The sequence below is a fragment of the Aotus nancymaae genome, unplaced genomic scaffold (assembly GCF_030222135.1).
Source record: "Aotus nancymaae isolate 86718 unplaced genomic scaffold, 86718_ANA_hifiasm-v0.15.2.pri h1tg000049l, whole genome shotgun sequence".
Taxonomy (NCBI): Eukaryota; Metazoa; Chordata; class Mammalia; order Primates; family Aotidae; genus Aotus; species Aotus nancymaae.
This window is the reverse complement of record NW_026988463.1, coordinates 33,781,317-33,805,937: the sequence shown is the minus strand read 5'-3', so window position 1 is coordinate 33,805,937 and position 24,621 is coordinate 33,781,317. Positions and strand designations below refer to the sequence as shown.

Genomic DNA, 24,621 nt, shown 5'->3' with positions numbered 1-24,621 from the left:
TTGACCTCGTGATCCACCCACCTCAGCCTCCCAAAGTGCTGGGATTATAGGCGTGAGCCACTGCACCCGGCCCATTCAAAGAATTTTAACACCAATCTTCCTCAAACTTTTCCCAAAAATAAAGAGGATGGAACACTTCCTAATTTATGAAGCCAGTCTTACCCTAATTTTAAAGCCAGGAAAAGACACTACAAGAAAAGAAAACCACAGGCCAATAGCCCTTACTAATACTGAAACAAAAATTCTCAAAAATACACTAGCAAACCAAATTCAGCTGCATTTCACAAGAATTATAAACTCTAACCAAGTGGGATTTTACTCCTGGAATGCAAGAATGGTTCAATGTATAAAAATCAGTGTAATATACCAGGGTAACAGAATTAAGGACAAAAATCACAATCATGTCAATTGATGCAGAAAAAACATTTAATAAAATTCAATAGTCTATCATGATAAAAACACTCAAACCAGGAAAAGAAGGAAATTTCCTCAACATGATGAAAGCTATATATGAAAAGCCCATAATATCATATTCAATGGTGAAAGACTGAAAGCCTTCCTCCTAAGATCAGAAACAAGACAAAGATGGGTGTTTTGACCAATTCCATTCAACACAGTACTAGAAGTTTTAGACAGAATAATTAGGCAAGAAAAAGAAATAAAAGATATCCAAATTAGAAAGAAAGAAGAAGGCCAGGTGAGGTGGCTCACACCTGTAATCCCAGAACTTTGGGTGGCCAAGGTGGGTGGATCACTTAAGGTCAGGAGTTCGAGACCAGTCTGGACAACATGGAAAAACCCTGTCTTTACTAAAAATACAAAAAAAGGCCGGGCGCAGTGGCTCACGCCTGTAATCCCAGCACTTTGGGAGGCCGAGGCGGGTGGATCATGAGGTCAAGAGATTGAGACCATCCTGGTCAACATGGTGAAACCCCGTCTCTACTAAAAATACAAAAAATTAGCTGGGCATGGTGGTGCGTGCCTGTAATCCCAGCTACTCAGGAGGCTGAGGCAGGAGAATCACTTCAGCCCGGGAAGCAGAAGTTGCAGAGAGCTGAGATCCCATCATTGCACTCCAGCCTGGGAGACAGAGCAAGACTCCATCTCAAAAAAAAAAAAAAAAGAAAAAGGAAGGAAGAATCAGCTGGGTGCAGTGGCTGACACCTGTAATCCCAGCACTTTGGGAGGCCGAGGCAGGCGGATCACCTGAGGTCAGGAGTTCGAGACCAGCCTGACCAACGTGGAGAAACACTGTCTCTGCTAAAAAATAAAAATAGCCAGGCATAGTGGCAGGCACCTGTAATCCCAGCTACTCAGGAGGCTGAGGCAGGAGAACTGCTTGAACCCCGGAGGCAGAGGTTGCAGTGAGCCAAGATTGTGCCATTGCACTCCAGCCTGGGCAACAAGAGCAAAATTCCTTCTCAAAAAAAGAAAAACCATTTCTGTTCATAAATAACATAACCTTATATATAAAACCTTAAATATTCCACATGCATTTTTTAAAAAACTCCATTAGATATAAAATATGAAATAAGCAAAAGTGCAGGATAGAAAATGAATATACAGAAATCAGTTGCATTTCTATATATGAACAGTGAACAATACAAAAGGGAAATTTAAAAAACTATTCAATTGACAATAGCATTAAAAAGAATAGAATACATAGTACTAAAGAAACTTAAGAACTGTACACTGAAAACTATGAAACATTATAAATAAAAATTAAAGAAGACCTAAATCAGTGGAACGATATCCAGTGTTCATGGTTGGGAAGATCTACTACTGTTCCAGTGATGATACTACTGAAAGGGATCAACAGATTCAATGCAATGCCTATTAAAATGCCAATGACAGCCAGGCATAGCAGCGAGTACCTGCAGTCCTAGCTACTCAGAGGCTGAGGCTAAAGACCTGCTTAAACCCAGGGGTTCAAGGCCACAGTAAGCTAGGATCACACCACTGCATTACAGCCTAGATGACAGAACAAGATCTGTCAAAACACAAAAAATCTTGACATTGTTTGCAGAAAGAGAGAAATCTATCATAAGATTTATATTGATCTTTAAGAAGCCCAAAGAGCCAGCTGGGCACAGTGGTTCATACCTGTAATCCCAGCACTTTGGAAGGCCGAGGCCGGTGGATCACGAGTTTAAGAGATCAAGACCATCTTCACCAACATGGTGAAACCCTGTCTCTTTAAATAAATAAATAAATAAATAAATAAATAAATAAATAAGAAGCCCAAAGAGCCAAAACAATCTGGAAAAAGAACAAAGTTTAAGGACTCACACTTCCTGATTTCAAAACTTACTACAAAGCTATAGTAATCAGAACAGTGTGATATTAACATACAGACAGACACATAGACCAATGGAATAGAATACAGAGCCCAGAAACAATCCCTCAAGAATATGGTCAAATGACCCTCAACAAAGGTGCCGAGACCATTCATTGGGAAAATGATGGTCTTTTCACCAAATGATGGAACTGGATACACACATGTAAATGAATGAACGCAGTCCCTTCTCTTATTATATATATATAAAAATTAACTCTAAATAGATGAAAAATCTAAACATAAGCCTCAAACTATAAAACTCTTTGAAGAAAATATAGGGCAAAGTCTTCATGACATTGGATTTGGCAATGATATCTAGGATAAGACACCAAAAACACAGGCAACAGAAGTAAAAATAAATTGGACTACATCCAAATTTAAAATGTCTGTTCAACAGAGGACACCATCAATACAGTGAAAAAAACAACCCCACAATGGGAGAACAGAATTGTAAAATATATCTGATAAGGAATTCATATCCGGAATATGTAAAGAACTCCCAAAACTTAACAACAGCAAAAAAAATAATAATTTAAAAATGGGTGGAGTTGAACTGACATTTCTCCAAAGAAGATATAAAAATGGCCAAGAAGTATGTTAAAAATTTGCTGAACATTTCTAATCGTTAGAGAAGTGCAAAACAAAACTTCAATGAAATATCACCTTACACCCCTTAGGATGGCTTTTCCAAAAAAAAAAAAAAAAAAAGTGTTGCCCAGGAAATGGACAAATTAAGACCCTTGTGCACTGCCGGTGGGAATGTAAGATCAGTATGGCACTTCCTCAAAAAATTAAAAATAGAACTACCATATGGTCCAGCAATCAGCAAATTGTGTGTTATGTATCTAAAAGAATTGAAAGCAAGGTCTCAAAGAGATATGTGCACAACCATATTCACAGCAGCATTATTCACAATAGCCAAAAAGGGGAAGCATCCAAATGTCCACCAGTGGATGAATGGATAAACAAAATGTGGTATAGACATACAATGGAATATCATGCAGCCTAAAAGAGTAAGAAAATTCTTACATGCTGCCGGGCGCGGTGGCTCACGCCTGTAATCCCAGCACTTTGGGAGGCCGAGGCGGGTGGATCACGAGTTTAAGAGATCAAGACCATCCTGGTCAACATGGTGAAACCCCGTCTCTACTAAAAATACAAAAAATTAGCTGGGCATGGTGGCGCATGCCTGTAATCCCAGCTACTCAGGACACTGAGGCAGGAGAATTGCCTGAACCCAGGAGGCGGAGGTTGCGGTGAGCCGAGATCACGCCATTGCACTCCAGCCTGGGTAACAAGAGCGAAACTCCGTCTCAAACAAAACAAAACAAAACAAAACAAAACAAAACAAAATAAAAAAAAAAAAAAAGAAAATTCTTACATGCTATTCTCATTATGCTAAGTGAAATAGGCCAGTCACAAAAAGACAGATACTGTGAGATTCTATTTATATAAGGCATCTAAAGTAGTCAAATAATAGGAAAAGTAGAAGCAGCTCAAGAAAAAGGCAAATGGGAGTTTTCTAAAGGGTACAGAGTTTCTGTTTTGAAAGAATAAAAAAAGTTCTGAAAATAGTTGCACAGCAATGTGAACAAACAACACTACTGAATTGTACACTTGAAATGGTTAACATACATTTTATGTTATGTGTATTCCACCATAATTAAAACTTAAAATTAAAAAAGAGGTCCCCTCACATAATAAGAAATTACATAATATCCTTTTAAATAAATAGTATATCAAACGTAAAAATTTAAGACTAGGCATGGTGGCTCATACCTGTAATCCCAGCACTTTGGGAGGCCAAGGCAGGTGGATTGCTGGGGCCCAGAAGTTCCAGACCAACCTGGGCAACATGGCACAACCATGTCTGTACAAAAAATACAAAATTCAGCCAAGCATGGTGGTGCACACCTGTAGGTCTAGCTACTTGGGAAGCTGAGGTAGGAGGATTATTGGGGCCTGGGAGGTCAAGGCTGCAGTCAGCTGTAATCATGCTACTGAACTCCAGCTTGGGTGACAGAGTGAGACCCTGCCTGAAAAAAATAAAAAAATGAAAATAAAAATTTAAGAATACAGAATTAGCTGTTTAGAAACAGTGAAAAAATACACTCCCTCAAAAATATATGCGTTACAGCCAGAATTGTACTCAGAGGTAAATTCATAGCCTTAAATCGTTTAATTATCAAACAATAAAGAATGAATATGAGTAAACTACACTCCAAACAAAAATTCCCATTGAAATGACCAAGAAAATATGGAAATTAAGGGAACAAAAATTGTACCTATCACTGACTACCTTTCACAAGCCAGAAATACAGAAATTTTCAACAGACATTGTTCAGAGAGGACAGGACTAGAAGAAGATACAGAAAATTAACCTGTGAGCCCAGGATCACACTGTCAAGTTCCCTGCTGTGCTCTCAGGCCTCCTCCTGAGTGAAGATTTACAAAAATCTAAACGTTCCCCTCCCTCTACATCTGGAACTGAAAGTCAGAGAGGGGAGACAGAGACCACCTGGGCTTCTGCTGGGTGACAGGCCAGGGCAGGGCAGCAGCCAGCACAGCACCTGACATATAGCAGGTACTTGAGTTGTTTCTGTTGCACAAAGCAAGCAAGGACGAGCAGCCGGAGAACAGTGCACTGGCCAGCAAAGCATTGCAGCTCCCCTGCGCAGGCCAGCCTGAAGAATCAGAGCTGGGCCCTACACTGAAGGCAATTTGTCCAGGCAATTGAAGAAGCCTTAGGAGAAGGAATGCCCTGGGGCTCCAGAGGCTCAGGAGTGCTGCCTTGGTGAGACCACCTCTGCATCTAGAATGACCAGGGAGTGGGCCACCCAAGCAATCTGTAGAGTCCAGGGTGGAGATGGGCAAGGTGCAAGGATGGCGGTGTCCCAGGTACTGATGATGGCTTTTATCCTGAAGGGGATGGGAAGACTCATGGGAGGAAGTCATAAACATTTGCTGAAGGGTGGGCAAGAAAACCAGGCTCAGCGCAGGAGCTTCCAAGGCCCTGGCAGAAGGAGCCCCTCCCAGCTGCAGGGGAAGGGACACGAGACACTGCTCAAATCCCACCCAGTCCCCTCCTCACTGCCCAAGCTTGCTGTCCTCAGACCTGGGGGACACTCCTCCTGCCCTACCAATGTCGTCACTATTGGTGGGTGATATAGTTTGGATAGTTGTCCCCGCCCAAATCTCATATTGAAATGTAATCCCCAATTCTGGAGGAGGGGCCTGGTGGGAGATGATTGGATCGTGGGGGCGGAGTTCTCATGAATGGTTTCACACCATCCCCTTAGTGCTGTCCTTGCGACAGTGAGTGAATTCTCATGAGATCTGTGTAAAAGCGTGTGGTATCTCCCCCCTCCTGTCTCTCTCCTGCTCCTGCTTTCACCATGTGAAGTGCCTGCTCTCAATTCCCCTTCCATCAGGACTGGCAGCTCCCTGAGGCCTCCCCAGAAGCTGATGCTGGAGCTCTGCTCCCTGTACAGCCTGCAGAACCGTGAGCCAATTAAACTTTTCTTTATAAATTACCCAGTCTCGGCCAGGCATGGTGGCTCACGCCTGTAATCCAAGCACTTTGGAGGCCAAGGCGGACGGATCACCTGAGGTTGGGAGTTCAAGACCAGCCTGACTAACATGGTGAAACCCCGTCTTAAAAAAAATAAAAATAAAATAAATAAATAAAATAAATAAATAAAAATAAAAATAAAATAAATAAATTACCCAGTCTCAGGTGTTTATTTATAGCAACATAAGAACAGCCTAATACAGTGGGGGTAGAGAGGCTCTAAGTAAGCAGAGCAGGACAGGTGGGCTTAGGGTTGTGGGGGAGCACCAGGAACAAAGGGACCATGCCAGCTTACAAACTGGACCTCAAGACCCAGGGCTACCCAGGGCTCCCCAGGGCACAAGGCTGTGAGCCTGGATCACTGGGTCACAGGCAGCCTCCTTCCTCGCACCATACTGTGGGGCTGCCTGCACCCACCCCCAGCAACACTGAACCTCTGGAAGACCCTGGTTCTACAAAGACAAAAGTCTGTGAACATGAAGCCTTAATTTAAAATTAACCAATGCCTCTGTTTCACAGGTTTGGTAAATAAACGTCTGGAATTCTTTCTTCAAACACAAATAATAGCTGAATTTAGTCTTGTCACAAACAATAGTTCCCTGCAGATGGGCAAATGCCACAGAAATGTCACCAAAAAGGCTGGAAAAGGAAGGCATGATTGTCTGGGGATGGGCTGGCTTCCTGAGCCTCAGTTTTCCCAGTGTAAGACACTCCCCTCCCACATACTCTGAGGCCCTGGAGGAAGATGTGTCTCACCCAAGTCCCTGGCCCCAGTCGAGTCTGGGCTGCAGCAGGTAGAAGAATGGGGCTGGGGGACTCCAGCTGAGAGAAGGTGGAACCAGGTAGGGTCCTGACCACGCCCTGTCCTCTCCAGGGCCCTGGACAGGTTGCCAGCCCTCCTGAGAGGCAATAAGACCCCATCCTCCCCAGGCAGGGGGACACAGGTGAGGCTTATAGTCTCTGCTCACTGACTGGGGGATCTGGGGCCATGACCTCCCTGCCCCAATGTGTTCAGAAGGCCCCTCCCCAGCAACCTCAGTTGCCAGAAGGTGCCAGGTGTGGCCAGAGGGTGGCTAGGTGAAGTGGTTCACGCCTGTAATCCCAATACTTTGGGAGGCCAAGGCCAGCAGATCACCTGAGGTCAGGAGTTCAAAACCAGCCTGGCCAACATGGTGAAACCCCGTCTTTACTAAAAATACCAAAAATTAACCAGCTGTGATGGCATGTGCCTGGAGTCTCAGCTACTTGCAGGGAGGGGCTGAGACAGAAGAAAAGCTTGAACCTGGGAGGTGGAGGCTGCAGTGAGCCGAGATCGCACCACTGCACTCCAGCCTGGGTGACAAAGTGTGACTTTGTCTCAAAGAAAAAAAAAAAGAACATGAGGGGTGGCATCTTCCTTCCCCCTATCCCTGGGCCCTGGCTCCAGGCCCCCAACCAGCTCCTGCTGACCTCCCTTCCCCTGCCCTTCTACCTCCCTCCTCCTGCATCCCAACTCCTTCGGTACCTGACCCTGAATCCCATCCCAAGTCTCCCTGTCCCCTACCTCCTCCTGAATCCCTCCTCTCCCTCCTCCTCCTCCCTTCCAGGCTGTCATGGGCCTTTTCAGCTGGGTCCCCAGAGCCCCACCCTTCGCTGTGCTGGGAGACCAGGTGGCCCATGGCATGTTGCAAGGGGCAAAGCCGATCCCCTCCACAGAGCCCTGGCACCTACACCTGCACATGGACCTGTAACCTCAGGTGGGGGGAAGCTGAGGTGCACCAGCTGTATGCACAGGAGGCTCAGCCCTGTGTGCCATCTTCATGCCAGGATCCAGCAGTGCCCTGGCTGCAGGTCCCAGAGCCCTGCCTGGGAGGTGATCATCTGCAGGGGTGCTGGCATCACTAGGTACCAAACCCTACAGGGACCAGGCTGGGGTGAGAAAGGACGCAGAATTAGGGGGCAAAGACTGAGCGAGAAGCTCCCGCACCCAGTGTGCAAGGTGTCCGAGGAAGGCTCGGTGGGGACCAGCTTTGGGCCCAGGATGGCCTGGATCCCGTAGCACACCAGGAACTGTGTCACCTCACACACCCCCACTGGGGGATCTGGGCTCCTGATTCACAAACAAGGAGCCATGCACAGGGTAGGGGCACCTCATGGAAGGGGTGCGGATATCCCTGCCTTGTCTGTCTTCCCAGTGGGGGGTTGTCCTCAGTGCAGAGCCCTGGGCGGGCACTGTCTGCAGAAGGTGGGTGTGACTGTTTCTCTGAAGAGGGGCTGCTGTGGCACCTTCCTTCAGTGCTCCTTGAGGCCTTGGTGTTCCTGGTGTCGATCATCCCACCAACCCTCTGCCTGCAGCACACACACATCTTCTGTCTTACCGGGACCTCAAGGTCAAGCCCAAGTTGTTCAAATACAGAAAAGTCACTCTGGGCATGAAATGTTTGTTGCCACAGCCCTGATGGTGAAAACAAGCTGGTAAACAGCCTGAACACCCAGGATGGGAGGCGTCTCCTGAACACGCCTGGGAGAAGAGCAAGGCCCGAGGGGAAGGAGCCAAGGGCGCCAGCGGAGAGGCAGGCCCAGTGCAGTGGGGCACCATGGGTACGACAACAGCGGGCACTGATGGGCAGTGCCAGGGCACAGGACCATGGCACACATCACATTTGGAAAGCACACTTCGGGAGGGGTGGGGAGGCCAGGTGTGCCGGGCTGTGGGCCTGCGACAGGCATGACTTTCTGTTCCTCCTTTTCTGTGTTTTCTATACTGTCTATAAACAAGCACATATTTCTTTATTATTTAAAGGGCTGGGCGCGGTGGCTCACACCTGTAATCCCAGCACTTTGGGAGGCCGAGGCTGGCAGGTCACTTCGGGCCAGAGGTTTGAAACCAGCCTGGCCAACATGGCAAAACCCCCATCTCTACTAAAAATTAAAAAATTAGCCAGGTGTGGTGGCACATGCCTATAATCCCAGCTACTCAGGTGGCTGAGGCACGAAAATCACTTGAACCCGCGAAGCAGAGGTTTCAGAGAGTCAAGACTGTACCACTGCACTCCAGCCTGGGTAAAAGCGGGGGTCCTGGTACCACAGTCACCTGGCCTCTGCCGCTCAGTGTCTTGGCCTCTCCCTGGCTCTTAGCCTCTCAGGAACACCCAGGGGAGCCTGGCCCAGCAGACGCAGGAAGCATGTCTTTGGCACTGCAAGGACCTCAACTCCAGGCCTGGGGTGGGTGGTAGAGCCTCTGAGGAGGGAGGTGCTGCCTGAAGGGTGGGCCTTGCTCGGGGTGAGACCTCTCCACCCACACCATCCCTGACTGCTCAATGGCCTGGCCCCACTTTTTCCACTGGCCCTCCAGGCACTATGGACCTCCTAGATGGGCCCTGGGGACAACCAGCACCTTCCTCCAGGGCACAAAGCAAAGGCCCCAGGGAGGACTGGGAGGAATGGGTTGGTAGCCATCTTTGCAGCCTCATTATCTTGCAAAATGCAGAGAGTAGCAAGTAAATTCAGATGTGTAAATGGCCTAATTAGAATTCCAGGAAGAGTAAAAATATTTTAAAAAGAAAAAGTTTAAGTTAAAGGCATATTTCATTCCTTTTTTTTTTTTGAGATGGAATCTTGCTCTGTCACCCAGGGGGAGTGCAATGGCGTGATCTCGGCTCACTACAACCTCTACTTCCTGGGTTCAAGCAATTCTCCTGCCTCAGCCTCCTGGGTAGCTGAGATTACAGGCGCGCGCCACCATGCCCAGCTAATTTTTCGTATTTTTAGTAGAAACGGGGTTTCACTATGTTAGCCAAGCTGGTTTCAAACTCTCGACCTCATGATCCGCCCGCCTCGGACTCCCAAAGTGCTGGGATTACAGGCGTGAGCCACCGCGCCCGGCCACATATTTCATTAAATTAATTTTTTTTTTTTATGGAGACGGAGTTTTGCTCGGCCACCCAGGCTGGAGTGCAGTGGCGCGATCTCGGCTCACTGCAACCTCCGCCTCCCAGGTTCATGCGATTCTCCTGCCTCAGCCTCCAGAGTAGCTGGGACTACAGGCTCTTGCCACCACGCCCAGCTAAGTTTTTGTATTTTTAGTAGAGATGGGGTTTCACCATGTTAGCCAGGCTGGTCTCGATCTCCTGACCTCGTGATCCACCCACCCCTACCTCCCAAAGTGCTGGGATTCCAGGTATGAGCCACCACACCCGGCCTAAAGGCATATTTAAAATACTGAACTTATCAACTACAAAATGGTCAACCTGGCAAGGTGGGCCATAAGGGAGGGGGTATGGGGCACCCAGCTGCCATCTTCCCAGCCTCACACGGTATAGCTGACCCCACGTCCTCTGCCAGGCAGGTGAGAGAAGCCTCAAGCTCCCCAAAACCGAGCTGTGGGGAGGCACTCCCGCAGGAACAACCCCACTGCATTGGACCTGACTCAAAAGATGCCCCCCGCTGAGGGTCAGGAACCCAGCCTGAGTCCAGGGAGGCTTCTCAAACAGCCAGAGCCAACTGCAGTCAGTGGGACAGGGGAGGCCCAAGAAGGGGCCAGAGAGGCAAGCCCAGCGGCCTGGGATGCTCCAGGGAGGACAAGGATGAGGCAGGGGAGGAAATGTACCAAACGGTCACCACACTGCAGCCTGCAGACAGCTCAGGGGAGCCCCTGGGCACAGCACGGCCAGGGCCCTTGCTGGTGGCCTGGGCACCGCAGACCTCTCCAGGCTGACCCTACAGCACAGCCTCACCACCAGCCACAAGTCATAAACAAGGAGCCACACAGCAGGGTGGCTGGCCAGCCCACACCAGGCTCTCCAACCACAATGCAATGTCCTCTGCAGCAGCCAGATAACCGACTACCACCTGCCCCTCTGCCTGAGGCTGGGACACAAAGAGGACACGCATGAGCCCCTGGTGTAGTGGTGCCTCTGTCAGAGGCGTGTGAACCAGAACAACTCCATCTGGGTAAAATGAGGCTGAACCCTACTAGGTTGCATTCCCCGACAATTAAGGCATTCTAAGTCACAGGATGAGACAGGAGGCCGGCAAAATACAGGTCATAAAGATCTTGCTGATAAAACAGACTGCAGAAAAGGAGCCAGCCAAAACCAAAATGGCCACGAGAGTGACCTCTGGTCATCCTCACCGTTACACTCCCACCAGCGCCATGACAGTTTACAAATGCCATGGCAACATCAGGAAGGTACTCTATATGGTCTAAAAAGGGGAGGCATAAATAATCCACCCCTTGTTTAGCATATCATCAAAAAATATATTAAAATGGGCAACCAGCAGCCTTCAGGGCTGCTCTGTCTGTGGAGTAGCCATTCTTTCATTCATTTAGTTTCTTTTTTTTTTCCAGACTGGAGTGCAATGGCACAATCTCGGCTCACCGCAACCTCCGCCTCCTGGGTTCAAGTAATTCTCCTGCCTCAGCCTCCCGAGTAGCTGGGACTACAGGCGCGTGCCACCATGCCCAGATAATTTTTGTATTTTTAGTAGAGATGGGGTTTCACCTTGTTGACCAGGATGGTCTCGATCTCTTGACCTCGTGATCCACCCGCCTCGGCTTCCCAAAGTGCTGGGATTATAGGCATGAGCCACCGCGCCCGGCCTCGTTTAGTTTCTTAATAAACTTGCTTTCACTTTGCACTGTGAACTCACCCTGAATTGTTTCTCGCATGAGATCTAAGAACTCTCTCTTGGGGTTTGGATCAGGACCCTTTTCCTGTAACACCTCTGTCTCAGGTCATGAGAATACCAGAGCCTGTGACCCTCGAGCATGAGGCCAGTCCTCCCCGCAGACTGACATAACAGCCTGAGCAAGGGACACCCCCGCTTCCCCATGAAAGGCCATGTGAGCAGATGTCAGGAGAGTCACACCCCTCACTGCAGGCTGGCTCAGGAGCTGTGGGCCTCAAGTTCCCAGCAGCATCCCCAACCTTAGTCAGCATACGACATCCAAAGGCCAGGCACCCACAGAGAGGCCCAGGTGACTGTGGGGGCTTCTGAGGGTACCACCACAGTGGGGGCCTAGGCCTTGTTCTCAGGAAACAGGTCCCAGGGGTACCACAACCCTTGCAGGGGAGCCAGCCTGCTCCAGCAGTGCCAGCTCACAGGGAGTCCCACACAGGTCCCAGAGAGGAGAAACAGAGGAACAACCTGCCCCAGAGGCATACGCTGGATACTTGGGACGCCTGCCAGCAGACCGACAGCCAGGCGCCCCACCACATCTTTACAACACCAGCAACCACAAACCCAAAGACATGAGGGCGTCAGGGCATTTCCAATTTCTAGTGACTGAAGACACTAGTCCAGAAACAGTTCAGGCCACGCACGGTGGACGGTGACTCACACCTATAATCCCAGCACTTTGGGAGGCTGAGGCGGGAGGATCACCTGAGGTCAGAAGTTTGACATCAGCCTGGCCAACACGGCGAAACCATCTCTACTAAAACAAAAATTACAAACATTAGCAGGGCATGGTGGGAAGTGCCTGTAATCCCAGCTACTCAGGAGGCTGAGGCAGAAGAATTGCTTGAATCCGGGAGGTGAAGGTTGCAGTAAGCTGAGTCTGTGCCACTGCACTCCAGCCTGGGTGACAGAGCAAGACTCTGTCTCAAAACAAGCAAACAAAAGGGAACGGTTCAGATGCAGCTGTAAAAACAGAGTTAAATCCTTGCCACTCATTTGCATCAGAATAAATACTAGTTGGTGCTATGGGCTGAATGTGTCCCCCAAAGTTCATGTGTTGGAAATTTAATTTCCAATGCAACAATATTGAAAGTGGGACCTCTAAGACGTATTTAGGTCACAAGGGCTCTGCCACATGAATGGATTAATTCCATTACTGTGGGAGTGGATTCGTCATCTTGGGAGCAGGTTCCTGATAAAAGGCTGGATTCCGCCTCCTTCGGGGCTCTCTCATGTGTGCCCCTGCCCTTCTGCCATGTCCCAGGGGGATGCCCCAACAAGAAGGCCCTTGCCAGTTGTAGCCCCTCAATCCTGGACTACCGCACCTCCAGAATTGTTAGAAATAAATCTTTGTGCTTTAGGAATTAGCCAGTCTCAGGTATTCTGATATAGCAGCACAAAATGGACTAAGACAGACAGATTAAATCCTGTGTACAAAACTAAAGTAAAAACACCTTCTAGAAGAAAAGACGGGTGCATGTTTATCTGGCTACATGCTAGTGAGGGCTGACTACACAGAGTGACAGAATATCTAAAAATGGGGAAAAATCCAACAGACTTCACTACAAAATATGAAACATTTTTGACATCAAAAACTATCATAGGGCCAGGCGCGGTGGCTCAAGCCTATAATCCCAGCACTTTGGGAGGCCGAGGCAGGTGGATCACGAGGTCAAGAGATCGGACCATCCTGGTCAACATGGTGAAACCCCGTCTCTACTAAAAATACAAAAAATGAGCTGGGCATAGTGGCGCGTGCCTGTAATCCCAGCTACTCAGGAGGCTGAGGCAGGATAATTGCCTGAACCCAGGAGGCGGAGGTTGCGGTGAGCCGAGATTGCGCCATTGCACTCCAACCTGGGTAACAAGAGCGAAACTCCATCTCAAAAAAAAAAAAAAAAAAAACTATCATAAACAAAAATTAAAAGAGTGAGAAAAATGTGCAGTAGGCACAGATGAGTGAAGAATTAATATCTTCAATATATAAAGACTCATACCAATGGCTGAGAAACACATCAAAACCCAAGAGAAAGCCTGGCATGGGGTCCAGGCAGCAGCAAGAGACGCAGCCGGCTGCAACCTCCTGCAGGCACGCAGGGCTGACGGAGGAGGCTGGGCTGGTGCTGGTCTCTGAAAGGACATTAGTGCTAGCCAGCTGTGGGAAAGGGCAGGGCATCTATGTCCTGGTCAGCTCTTCTCACCCAGGCCTGGTCTCAGTGTGCACCACCCCTCACACCCTCCCAGCTCCCCCTCCTAAGGGAGCCCTGCTACTCATCACCATCTTGTAACCTCGCAGTTGGCCACTGGTTTCTCTGTGTTGTGGATCTCCTCAACCAGGCTGGGAGCTCCTCGGGGGCAGGGCTGGGCCTGCTGTGCCTGTGATGAGGCTGGGTGAGTGGGTGCTGAACGTGGTGACACCTGGGTGCTGATGACACCTGGGACATCAGCCCCTGTCCCACCTGAGCCCTGAGGCTCCCTCCCCAGCTCCCTCCTGCTGTGGAGAGGACCACAACCCAGGGCCCAGCAGAGCAGGCAGCCAGAAGCCAGGGCCCAGGTTTTGCTTCCCAGTCTGTGAAACAGAGCCCAGGCCAGAGCAGAGATGGCACGAATGCCATCATCCATCACACCAGTGCCCAGGGCAGACATGAATAATCAATCATCACAGCAGACATGAATAATCAATCACCACATTCCAGATGGGCAGGACAGGAGATGGGGAAAGGCAGAGAAAGAGGCACAGAAAGGGCCACAAAGAAACACAGAGACGACCAAGAACTGGATGGGGGGGGTGGAAAGGAGGGACAGGAAAGGAGCAGGGAACAGGAGGGAGAGTGGGCAAGTGTGCCTGGGCAGCCTCAGACCTGCCCAGTCCGCCATCCTGCTGCGGACCTTGTTACCAGGGTTGTCGTCTGGTGTCTGGCTCACATGGCCTCCCTGAAGTACGGTGACCCTTTGAGGATTTAAGGGCAGTGGGGCAGCCCCTCCTGCCACCCTAAGATGCCCTGTCACCTGTGCCACAAGCAAGCCGAGTACCTTGCCTGAGCCTCTTTGTCCCAACCCAGAAGACCCTCCATAGCCAACGGCCTCAGAAGTGACATTCTCGGCTAGATGCTGGTCCTCCCACACAGCCAGGCAGCAGCAGACCCAGTTCCCACTAGGCTGGCCCGACCGGCAGCTTCCCACGCCCAAGGACTTGGGAACAGGCAAGGAGTCAGCCATCCTGTCCCTCCCCTCTGTCCTAGAGCCCTCAGCCCAGGTCACGCAGGCATCCAGAGGGCCATGTCCTTCTCCCACCACTTAAACACAGCACTGGTTGGGCCACGTCTCCACACTGGGCACTAAGTATCACTGGGAAACCACAGGGCTGTCAGCCATGCCTCCCACAGAGAGTGCTTGTGGTGGGGGACAAGCAGATGGCCAGGCTGGGGACTGAAGGAACAAGAGTGGCCAGAAGCCATTCTTTTAAGCAATCACCCCCTCTGCTGAATAGCACCCATTGCAGCAAAACCCTGGCAGTGTGGATGTGAGCAGGGCATGCCTTACCACCCTTCGGAAGGTCCTGGGGTACACTGGCGAACATGGACCACTCAGTCTCCAACCCTGCCACACTATCTGGGCACCATGCCTCAGTCCCACTGGAGCTAGCAGCCATGATAAGCAGAGGAACCCCCAAACACAGATAATACCTAAGGCCACAGGTTGCCATACATGGTCTACGGCTGTGATCAGAGCGCATTCAGACTACTCAGTTACGGGCTGTCTGCAGCTGTTTTCACCCTACAATGGCAGAGCGCTGCAGCTGTGACAGACCACAAGGCCTGCAAAATGGAATTACTTACTATCTGACCCTTTCAGACAAAGCTGTGTGTACCTGGCCTCCAGGACTATCCTCTGTCCCTGTGGCTCCAGTCTCCCAGGGGAAGGTGAATGGCCTGGCCCAGCAGGCTCTGCCGATACTGGATGCCACTGCAGCTGGCATCCTAGCTAAGCCAGGTGAAGAGCAGACCCAGTGACTGTCCAGGCTAACACCAACCAGCACCGTAGTCAGCCAGCCCCACACAGGCTTGTCCCTGAAGCCAAGCATCAAACCAGTGGCTGCTGTTCATATTCAGGCCAGTAACAAACCCAAGCTGGGTGGCAGGAGGTCCCCACATTCACCCTGTCCAGCCCAGGGGCTGTGCCCACCCAGGGTGAGGACCAGGAGCACACAGGGCCATAGTCCATTCCTGTCACCCACACCCGCCAGGCCTGCCAAAACACTCTGCTGTCCCACGTGGGAGAGGATGTCCCCAGGCTAAACCCAGGCCACTCACCTGTCTTGAGGCGAGATCAGCATGTCCCGACACCCACCCTGAGGGCTCTGGATCCTGCAGGAAAACCAGAGGGCACAGGTGAGGTCAATCTGGCTGGGCAGGGCCCTGCTGGATAAAGGTACACTAGCCCAGACAGTCCTCCAAGCAGGTCCCTATCATGCCTGACCTCAAGGTCATCCCATGCTGCTCCCGACTCAACCACACACTCATGTGGACCTTCTTGTCCCCATGCGTCCAGGACTGCAGTCGACACTAGGTTGCCAGGGTTCCTTGTCAGCATTTCTAATGCTGTTGACCATCCTTCAAGAACGTGATCCTTCAGAGATGTGGACTGATAATGACGTCTTCCCCATCACAGACAGCACAGCACGGAGGACTCCCACCCTAGGGTGGCCAGGCTTGGAGTCCTGCTGGCCCACACAGGTGCTCATAGCCCTGTAAGGCAGCACCTGCTCCACTGCCCCAGAGTCCGCTCCTGCCTTGTGGACCAGGCCATGTGCCTCTCCTGAGGTTCCCTGAGGCCAGCGTAGATCCTGAGCTCCCAGGCAGGCAGCTGTCCCCAACAGTCTCCAGGACAGGGAGGGCAGGGATACAGGCAGGTTCCTGGCCCTGGAGCTGCAGACAGGTGTGAGTGACCATTTGTCTGGGACCAGAGGATCTGGCACTCAAGCCTGGGTTGCCCAGGCTTATAAGCTGGAGCAGGAGACAAGGGGGTACTTGTACTCACACAGCCTTTAGCCTGCCTCAGGGAAGGACCCTGCAGCTTCCTGTCTCAGCCAGTGGCCCGGGGGACACATTCCCTCTTGTTATACCTAGGCCTGGGGATGTTGCCAGAGTGTGCATGTAAAAATGAAAAACAGGATGCCGCAGACAGACAGGGAAAGACTGGGCTCCGGAGGGGAGGCCATCTCTGGGGGACACAGGTAATAAGCGCTCTCTCCCCAGGCTCTCCAGTGTTTTCTAGATTGTTCTGCCCTCTGCCCAATCGTCCTTTGTGGTCATGGTCCATTCTGGTGCCCCAACGGTGTGTCTCCCTGTCTCACAAAAGCCTCTTCATCATGGGAAGGGGTCCAAGTGAGGATGGGTGACTGGCTAGCCCTCAGCGTGGGATCATGGGGTTAGGACCCAGGGCCGGAGGCAGGGAAGAACCAGGGACCAAGCCAGGCACGTGTGCATATGCATGTGTGTGCATGTGAATATATGTGTGTGTCTGCCTGAGAGGGGCAGACCCAGCTGGGAGTCCACCCACCAACACTGCACCCCCAGGAAGAGGAGATGCTGCTCCTACCCCAAGGTCTGAGGCTCAGGAACCAGCTTTTGCTCTGAGTGTGACATTTCTAGAAAACCTCTGCTTTTAGCTTAAGTATTCACATAGGTTTTGTACCACAGAGAACCATGTGACTTTTTTTATCAGCCCTGATAACCACCAGCCTCTCCCCAGGAGTCACCATGTGCCACAGACTCGAGACACACTGGCTGTAAGCCACCATCTCACTGACTCTACCAGGTGCCTCGGGTCAGCTATATACCCCATTTGACACATGGAGAAACTGGGCCCAGGCCAGACAGTGGCTGGGCCAGGATTTGAACTCAGGTCTTCCTGCCCCCAGGGCCCCCCAAAGTCCCCCACCCAGTTGGGGAAGTGCGGCCAAAGAGGAACATGGCACCTTGCTCATGGGCCTCCCACTTAATGGGCTCCAGTGAGGCCAAGAACCTGCAACCATATGGGAGAGCCAATAGGAGACCCTGGTGGGCGCCGGAGAGGGCTTGCCCCAGGAGATGGGTGGGAGCAGAGAACAGCAGCACCACAGGAGCCTGGGTGGTGGGAGCAGCGAGAGCTATGGTCTCTCTCCTAAGGATGCACTAGTCACAGCAGTATTGTACAGGCAGGGGCAGAGAAGAGCATCTGTGGCCAACTTGCGGGAGCTCTGGGCAGTGGATGGACAGAGGGACAACAGACAGGACAGTGATATGGAGGCAGAACTAGTGATGGGATCATATAGGAAGGTGGGGGGTGATACTCACCTTGGAGAGCCCCTCTGAGTACCACCTCAGGGGTGCTCTGCAGGCTTTGGGGTCACCTGCCTGGCCAAGGACCCAGTATCAGCCACCTCAAGGTCAGGGGATGACCCATGCCCCTTACTGGACCCTTTCTCCCAGTGAGGATGAACTGGGCCTGCCTGTGGCATGGGCCTCCCCACCAAACTGTCCAGACCCAGTGGCTAGCCACGGGGCTCTTCCAGCCCCTGACTATACCCTGCAGACCAACCCACTTAAGCCCAAGGAAGGCCTGTGGTTCTGGCACAGAATCCATTGTCCAACCAGAGGGCTGAGAGGTCTCACACTGGGGCACGAGCCTAGCCCAGGCCACATAGCCAGATTGGCAAGCTACAGCCCCTTGGATGGCTGACAGCACAGGGCAGCTCCCACGAGTACACGCTGGGCCCAGAACTGGGATGGAGGATATAGCCTGGGCTGGGCAGGCAGTGAGGAGCCCAAGTGAGCTCTGCACTCCCTGCAGTGTGGCCTCGGCAGGCCACCCCTCCCCAGGTTTCCTCGCTTCCTGCTCTGTGAGCAAGAGATGACACTGACTACAAGTAGCTGAGAATAGGCCCTGGCAACAGCCAATTCAGGCAGGTACATGGAGTGCCTCATGGCCACTGGACAGGGAAGGTCCCTGCTGCTCAATGACAATGGTGTCCACTACAACAAAAATGAGCGTTCTCCTAGGCCTGCTGCCACTCTGGGCACATATTGAGAACATGCCCACTTCTGCTGTGGACACTAAGGCACAGCCCACACCTGGGGCGGCCTGGGGGCACCTGGGCACACACTTGAAGGACGCTGCACTTTTGGGGCCACACCGGCACAGGGTTGGTCCTTCACTGTCCCCACTCAGCCTGTGTCTGGTCACCCACCATCTGACCCTCAGGCCTCCCTCTGCCTTGCACCAAGCGTCTGAAGGGCACTGAGGGACCTTGCTTGGCTCTTCTTCAACTCCAAGCCCTTAATGGGCAGCTCAGAGGCTGAGCTCCGGTCATCCAAGCCAGGTCTGGGGAAGGGTCCTGGTCTGCAGCAGGAAGCTGGGTGGAGCCGGTCTTGCCTGCCATGGCGGTCCCAGCTGCCCTCTGGTGGCCACGCTCGGCTCACCGCTGCTTTATGAGACGCGGCAGTCCTTCAATCAACAGGGGCAATGGGGAGGGCCTGTGCCAAACTGGTTATGGGGTGGGGGGAATTCTGTGGCCCCAGATGGCCACCAGCTCTGGGTCATCTTCCCGACCTGAAACAGGCCAAGATGTGAAGCGCCTGAGCCAGAAAAGCCCACCAAGGGATCCCTGATCCCATGTCCTCTAATTCTGGAGCTCCTCAGAGTGACCCAAGACTTCATCCTGGTTTTGGGTTTTTGTTTTGTTTTTGAGACGGATTCTCACTGTCACCCAGGCTGCAGTGCAGTGGTGCGATCTCAGCTCACTGAAATCTCCGTCTCCTGGGTTCAGGCGATTCTCCTGCCTCAGTCTCCCCAGTAGCTAGGATTACAGGCATGCACCAGCTAATTTTTTTTTGTATTTTTAGTAGAAATGGGGTTTCACCATGTTGGTCAGTCTGGTCTCGAAGTACTGACCTCAGGTGACCTGCCCGCCTAGGCCTCCCAAAGTGCTGGGATGACAGGCGTGAGACACTACGACCGGCCCATCCTGGTTTGTTTTATTGAGACAGAGTCTCACTCTATTGCCCAGGTGGGAGTGCAGTGGTGCAATCTCAGTTCACTGCAATCCCCGTCTCCACAGTTCAAGCAGTTCTCCTGCCTCGGCCTCCTGAGTAGCTAGGGTTACAGGCGTGCACCACCACACCCAGCTAATTTTTATATTTTTAGTAGAGGCAGGGTTTTGCCATGTTGGCCAGGGTAGTGTCAAACTCTGGACCTCAGGTGATCCACCCGCCTTGGCCTCCCAAAGTGCTGGGATTACAGGCGTGAGCCACTGCACCTGGCCTCACTGATCTTGACTGAAAGCTGGTGGCAAAATAACAGATGCTTTCCCATGACTAAGCCACCATCAGGGAAGTCCCCAAGACCCCTGAGGCCCACCTGGTGCCCTATAGTGCAGTGCTGTCCCAGGACCCCCACCCTCCATTCCTGGCCCTATCTACAGAGTAGGCCCTGACTCCCTATCCCAGCTCTACCCTGTCCCTCCCTCTGCCAGGGCCAGGTGGGGAACACAACAGATGGGCTAGACAGAGGGTGGTGCCTGGCATCCGTGCACAGAGCTCCCTGCTGCTCCCAGAGACTGGGGATCCTGCTGCCCCTGCTCCTCCTGTCCTCACTCAGGACAGCCTCATGCTATCTCAGGCCGGACTCCTGGGGTGAAGGAGCACAGTGAACTCACCCTGAACCCCTATGTAGCATGAACAGGAGGAGGGGTGCTACCCTATCTACCCTCACAGAGTCACAGAGATGCAGAGGGGCCCCCGGGACTGGGAGGAGACTGCAGGGCCACCTCTGGAGGGGGTGCCAGAGCAAATATGGGAGCCAAGCAGCCCAGATGTGCTGGTGGGCGAGGCTCAAATTTAGGAGGGCTGAGGGCCTGACCTTGTTCACCCAGGAGGGACCTTGGTCAGGAGTTCCTCGTGTTTATGCAGAAAAGCCTGACAGGGCAGCTTGGGCAAGAGCTGGGCAGGGGCTGGCTTGGCTGTGCTCAACGACCCTCTCAGCTGGGACTTCAGTCCCTCAGCGAATGTTTTGTGCCCAGTCCTCTGCTGGGCCCTGGTGGACCCCAGAATGGGATTGGGGTGGGGTCAGGGGACAGCAGGAGCAGACATTGTGGATAGGATGAAGCAAGATTGGGGGTAAAGTCTAGGCCTTCCCAGACACACTGTGGCTCACACTGTGGCCTGACCCAGGGCTAGGATCACCTGCTCAGGAACTGACCAACTACTGGCACGGCACACTGGGCATGAGAGCGCTGACTGCCCCCTGCATTCAGCACCATCCCAGCTCCAACACAGTGAGTACAAGACAGGTAGCACCCGTCCTGTTTGGACCGGACCTCTAACCACAGCTTGGATCCCAGAATAACGACAGATAAGGCAGTAGTAAGGAAGTAGGAAGAAGTAAAGGCAGCTACCCCAGAAAAGCTGGGGTCGGGAGAGGTGGAGGCTCCCACTACCCATACCATAGCGGAGGTTTCCCCCACAGCAGCGTGGGTACCCGCTTGAGGTTATTAGACACAGCATTAAGAGCCTACTCTAAAACATACCCAGGCCAGGCGCGGTGGCTCACGCCTGTAATCCCAGCACTTTGGGAGGCTGAGGCGGGTGGATCATAAGGTCAAGAGATCGGGACCATCCTGGTCAACATGGTGAAACTCCGTCTCTACTAAAAATACAAAAATTAGCTGGGCATGGTGGCACGTGCCTGAAATCCCAGCTACTCAGGAGGCTGAGGCAGGAGAATTGCCTGAACCCAGGAGGCGGAGGTTGCGGTGAGCCGAGATTGCGCCATTGCACTCCAGCCTGGGTAACAAGAGCGAAACTCCGTCTCAAAAAAAAAAAAACATACCCACAGGGCACCTTTCTTTTCCTTATTTCTAAATATGCCTGGATGTGCAGAGAAAGGGAGCTGAAGTCCCTTAGTTCCATTTTCAGTATGTTACGTTACACATAGCTAAGAAACAGTGAAATAATGTAAGCAAACAATATTTAATTATTTAAAATTTAAAATAGAAAGGCTGGAGATCTCAGGCCACCTGCCCAGGGCGACTCCCCAGCAAACCGAACTGAGGCTCCCTCAGAATAGAGAAGACTTGTCTCTGCACGGGCCCCGAGGGGGCGCAGGGCGACGTGGGGAGGGGGACCCAGGCCGGGGATCCGGGTGGCGTGCCCTAGCTCACCCCTAAGGCGGCGGAAGCAGCGCGGCGCAGGGACATCCCTCCAGGCCGTCGGTGCCTCTGCGCTTCCCGGTGTCCCGCTGCCCCAGGAAAGTTCCCGGCCTGCCGCCCCTCGGGCCGTTGGAAAGTTTCCGTGGCTGCGGGGCCCTGGCAGCTAGGTGCCAAGCTTCGCGCCGGGCTGACACGGCTGCGGTGTCGGGCCGCGTTCAGCTGGGGCGCGCAGTGCGAGGCGCCGGGCTGGGTACCGTAGGGCCCCGAGGCGGCGCACAAAGGGACCCGCCCCCGCCGGCCCGAGGTCTCGGGCGCCGCAGCGCGCGCGGGCAAGACGCGGGTAGGGCGGAGACGGGCTCCAACGCCGGGCCCAGATTCTCGCCCAGATCTCGACTCCGGGGACAGGACCCTGTCCGGACCGCTGCCTGGAACGCGGCCCAGATCTACGGCCCCGCCCCCAGTCCCGGCTCGGACCTGCGGTCCCAGCCCCGAGTCCGGCACCCCGCCCACTGGCTCGAGCTTACCTGGAGCGCAGCGTGGGCGGCTCCGCAGCGCGGCCCCGGTCCCCAGACGGACGTCCCGGGGTTCCTCAGCGCGCGGGGAGCGGCGTTCCCAGGGCACGGCGCGGGTCACCGTCCGCGGGGCCGCAACTCGGGCATGTGCGGGAGCAGGTGCGGGGCCGACCCCTCCCTCCGGGCCCAGAGCGCAGCCCGAGACCCCGGGCCAGCCCTCCCGCCCTCACGCGGCCCGTGTGCAAAGCGAACCGGGCCGGCGACACGGATCTCCGCCCCGCCCCACCGACCGCGAATTTTCCCATTGGTCGAGAGACCCGGCGCGGCACGGCAATAGGCGCCGATTGGACGGGTGCGCAAAGATGAAGGCTTGCCATTGGGCCTCCGGGGTGTCAGTCCCGGCGGATGACCGGCCCCCTCTCGGAGGGGCAGAGGCCCCGGCACCTGCCCGAATCTCTGCGGCGGCGGTGTCAGGGTACGCGAGGCCGCCCCTTCCCAGCCGACTTACGAGAACATTCCCCCGACCATCCAGCCCCGAGCAGGGACTGGCATGGCTGGCGCCCAGTCCCAGGACTCCGCCCGCGTAGCCTCCATCACCACCCCCAGTTCACAGGTATCCTTCTTCAGCGCCTGCTGCTCTGCACGCTGGGCACCGCGCCCTCCTGTCGACATCGAATTGTATTCCTCACGCAAACCGCGAGGGAGAGTACTGCTGCTATCCCCATTTTACAGTTGCGAAACAGCCTCACAGAGGTTCTCACTTGCTTGAACGCAGCCGTCTGACTGGAGCCTGGGCGCTCTCCCACCCTCACTGCCCCTGGGACCCCGCAGCGGGGCGGGGATGGAGGTAGGGGCTGCAGTGTTTCCGAAGGCAGGAAGGGACCCCCTCGGTAAACCAGGGGCCCACCTCCCCAACCAGGCCTGGATGTACAGACCTCTTGGGCCTGTCCCACCCTGCAGGTCCCCCATGGGGCCGCCATTCCTCACCTCCTCCTGGCATCCTCACAGCCCCACAAGCTCTCCGTCTGGAGAGCGTTTATGCCCCCGTTTATGCTCTCCGTCTCCATGCGTTTATGCCCCCGTACTGCTGTCCCATTTTCTCCATCCTACCTGGAGTCAGAAAGGAACGTGGCTTCACTGCCTGTTGAGATTCGCATAGGTTGCATTTCCTTGCCAGGTTGAGAGCACCAGATGTGAGGCACACGTGGGACCATGACCCTCTGCCAGCTCTGCTTAACCTTGTGGTGTGGGGGGAACCAGCAGGGATGTTGCCCAGTGCTTTTTCTCAGGGAGGTCCTGAGATGACTTCTTAGCAGTGACCCTGGCTCATGCATGCTGTCAGCCTTTCCTGCCCTGGATGCATCTGGAGATGACCAGTCCTTGGCTCACTGCATTCCCCAAGGCCACCTGGGGAACCAGACTGCCCACAACCATGCTCATGGGTGGTGGAGGGGGTGTGACCAGACACTCCTGTCTTACCCACCCGTATCAGGAGTCCAATGTGTACACCCAATCAATCATTCCTTGGTCCAAACTAAGAAAATGAAATGGCCCAAGGCAAGAACTCACTGCTGGGACCACCGCTGGGTCCATTTGTGTCTGGCAGCATGGTGAATCAATCCCAGCTGCCTTTCAGAGCCAGGCAGCTACTATCAATCAATTGGAGCTGGCACTTAATGTGCCAATTGGCCTCCTGGCATGGGGTTGTTGCTTGCTGCTCTGGGAGGGCAGAATGAACTATCTGTCCCTAGAACAGGGGCCCTTGTAAGCCAGGTAGCTGTCATCCTGCGGAGCAGCACCGTGGTGACATTGCGGTTCAGGTGCTGTGTAGCTGAGGGATTGTTTCCTCCATTTAGGAGTAGATGTAATGAGTCCAGCTGTCCCCAGCCATCTCTCCAAGTGCATTGGACCCTGGTCCTGCTACAGCCCCTCTTCTTACAGTGACCTCATAGCCCTGCACCACCCCCTCCCCACACTTGCAAAAGGGATTGGACATAGTGCAAAAGAGAGAACCATACACCAAAATCTGTGCAAGTGAAACTCTCTCTCCTTCTCCCCTCATCCCCACCCCTACCACCCATAGAATTGCAGAGACCTGTCTGCTCTCAGCAGGACAGAGGATGTGGGGGCAGCACCAGTTCAAACAAGACTCAGGACCACTGTCCAGCAGTTGGCCCATTAGGCTGCAGCCAGGGCTCAGAAACACAGCAAGGGAGGCTGGGCTCAGTGACTCATGCCTGTAATCCTAGCACTTTGGGAGGCTGAAGGGGCCAAATCAGGCTATGTTGTCCAGGCTGGTCAGGAATTCGAGACGGAGGTTGCAGTGAGCCAAGATTGCACCACTGCACTC

The 24,621-nt window shown here is 53.0% G+C and overlaps 1 protein-coding gene across 2 annotated transcripts in view; it reads right to left on the bottom strand.

The window, feature by feature from the left end:
* Nucleotides 1-15,937, bottom strand: part of ARVCF (ARVCF delta catenin family member) — a 51,123-nt gene extending 35,186 nt beyond the window's left edge. Inside the window, exon 1 of one of the 2 annotated variants that reach the window (XM_064362825.1) lies at nucleotides 15,884-15,937. The gene's annotated coding sequence lies outside the window, so the exon portion shown is untranslated. Of the gene's footprint in view, nucleotides 1-4,117; nucleotides 4,617-15,883 lie in introns of those variants that run through there. The other variant, XM_064362823.1, reaches the window with a different exon arrangement.
* Nucleotides 15,938-24,621: the final 8,684 nt, after the last annotated feature.